This window comes from Pleurodeles waltl, chromosome 4_1 (assembly GCF_031143425.1).
Source record: "Pleurodeles waltl isolate 20211129_DDA chromosome 4_1, aPleWal1.hap1.20221129, whole genome shotgun sequence".
Classification (NCBI taxonomy): Eukaryota; Metazoa; Chordata; class Amphibia; order Caudata; family Salamandridae; genus Pleurodeles; species Pleurodeles waltl.
Window position 1 is genome coordinate 53,399,174 of NC_090442.1, and position 3,083 is coordinate 53,402,256.

Here is a 3,083-nt window from a genome sequence, read left to right on the forward strand (position 1 = left end):
AGGACCTTAGAGCTGCAGGCAGGAGCACAAAGGTAAAAACATATATTGAGTCCCAACACCCTCACTGCGGTGGTTGGTCTCTGTGGCGCAATCGGTTAGCACGTTCGGCTGTTAACTGAAAGGCTGGTGGTTCAAGCCCACCCAGGGACGTATGCTTTTGCCTACATCAAGTCCTGAATTAAAACACAGCTGTCTGGCTTTGCTCTTAGAGCTCTCGCTTTGCCTGCGTGACATGCTCTATCTCAACATTTCTATCTTCTCTCATCTCTTCACCTCTAGTCATTTCCACCAATAGGACTGGAAACGGGACATCAAGTCCTGAATTAAAAAACAGCTGTCTGGCTTTGCTCTTAGAGCTCTCGCTTTGCCTGCGTGACATGCTCTATCTCAACATTTCTATCTTCTCTCATCTCTTCACCTCTAGTCATTTCCACCAATAGGACTGGAAACGGGCCACCAAGCCTTCTACTTTAACCACAGGCGTACTGAGGGCCAATAAAAGGCACAGAAGCATTTCTTGATCCGGGGCTGAGAACTGCATGCACAGGGACCTCGTGGCGCAACGGTAGCGCGTCTGACTCCAGATCAGAAGTTTGCGTGTTCAAATCACGTCGGGGTCACTCTTTGACATTTTTTTCCCCACCAAGTCTATATCTCTGACTTCTAAAGCAAAGCCAAAAGAAGGGCGCTTTGCATTGGCCGGGAATCGAACCCGGGCCTCCCGCGTGGCAGGCGAGAATTTTACCACTGAACCACCAATGCTTCACTTACATAGGCTGAGCAGAGAGCCTTGCCGTAGACAGTAGTGATGAGGCCCATGCATTCGCATGGGACACCTATGAACAAAGTTTGCATGGCAAGCCTTGGACTGCCAAACGTTCACATGCTGATGGCAGGAATCAGATGCAGGAGACTGAAACTATGAATGTTTCTGCTTTTGCTAAGGACAGTGGTTTGGGGCCAGTGTTGTGCTTGACAGAGCACGACATCAGCCTGCTCTCTGGCTGCTCCCGGGAGAAGTGGCTGACAGAAAGCACCCTCCAGACCACCAGCAATCTTGTGTTTCACAACATGCCACTGTCACTGGACTTTCCTTCTGGGAAAGCCTAGTCACTGACCTGGCCAGATTCCCTGTCCTCCCCAAAATCCTGGGGAGAAACGGGCAGAGTTCTGCGCCCTGCGCCCTCTTTCGCGTCCCTAACGCGCTCCCAACGCGCCCTACAGCCCTGGTCGGGCACAGCCCTGGTCGGGCTCATACCACTGGGGCCTCTGCCGAGGAAGAGCCCCGGAAGCCTAGGGCCAGGCCTATTGCACAGGCATCTTAGACCAGGCCATTCCGGGATTGCTGTGTTTCACGTCCTGCCCTTCAACACTCCTGGGAGGGCTTTCCCTGAGAACCCTCATGTCTCTGCCCTCCCAGGAGGCTGTGGTTCTATGCAAAATAGGGGGTGCACCACGGGCCGTCCCCTTTCCTCTCTCTCGCCAATATCTTTCACCAAAGCTGAGCCCTGCAGGTAAATGTATCTATCTGGCTGAGGGGCCAGGGAGGGCCTTTGCCTGCAGTCTTATAAGCCAGAGTGCAGAGAAGGCAGCAGCTCTGGGACCGGGACTCTGCTCAAAGACATATCTAACATGCCACAGTGGAGCTGAGATGGGCAAGACACGTGTCTCACAGGCTGGCAGCACACCAAGACAGTGGCAGGAAACTATGCTAACAAGGAAAGAGAAAAGTCACGTGTCTCGTGGCCTTCCCACCATTAGACAGTAGTCTGCACAAGAAAACATCCAACAGTGACAGGACAACCAAGCAAATGACAAACGCCGTGCTGAATAAAGTCATCTTACATGACATTTCGTACAAAGGCCCAGATCATGGGGATGATCGCGCAGCAGAAGCAGCAAGTATCAGAGCCACCGAACCTGGGGTGAGTTACACGAGGAGAAAGGGCGACATGGGGACAGGGGCTATGGGCTTAGGGAACAGCTACCACAATGCAACCTCGGGTGTGGGGATGCCACTCATTGCGGGTACTGCCCTGGGATTTCCTTTTAGAAAGAATCGCTGGTTAAAGTGTAGTGCACAAAAAAAACAACTCCTCGATTACACTATTAGATAACATCCTTTAACTGCCCCACCCACCCTGTGTGAGTCTCACCCACTTCCCGCCTGCTCCCTCTAGTCTGAGAGTTGTATCTCCACAAAAAACACACAGTGGGGCTCAATGAGCTGCTCATGTCTGACATGGACACCTAAGCAGTGCTGGATTCACAACCTGAAAGCCTGCAAAGGAAAGTGTGCCCGGCAGAAGATAAGCTGCCTGGCAACTCAGAACCTTCTTCTAAGAGAAGTAAGACATGTCACAATGGAGTCTAAGCCTACCTGTCTTATGCCAGGACCTTAGAGCTGCAGGCAGGAGCACAAAGGTAAAAACATATATTGAGTCCCAACACGCTCACTGCAGTGGTTGGTCTCTGTGGCGCAATCGGTTAGCGTGTTCGGCTGTTAACCAAAAGGTTGGTGGTTCAAGCCCACCCAGGGACGTATGCTTTTGCCTACATCAAGTCCTGAATTAAAACACAGCTGTCTGGCTTTGCTCTTAGAGCTCTCGCTTTGCCTGCGTGACATGCTCTATCTCAACATTTCTATCTTCTCTCATCTCTTCACCTCTAGTCATTTCCACCAATAGGACTGGAAACGGGACATCAAGTCCTGAATTAAAACACAGCTGTCTGGCTTTGCTCTTAGAGCTCTCGCTTTGCCTGCGTGACATGCTCTATCTCAACATTTCTATCTTCTCTCATCTCTTCACCTCTAGTCATTTCCACCAATAGGACTGGAAACGGGACACCAAGCCTTCTACTTTAACCACAGGCGTACTGAGGGCCAATAAAAGCCACAGAAGCATTTCTTGATCCGGGGCTGAGAACTGCATGCACAGGGACCTCGTGGTGCAACGGTAGCGCGTCTGACTCCAGATCAGAAGGTTGTGTGTTCAAATCACGTCAGGGTCACTCTTTGACATTTTTTTCCCCACCAAGTCTATATCTCTGACTTCTAAAGCAAAGCCAAAAGAAGGGCGCTT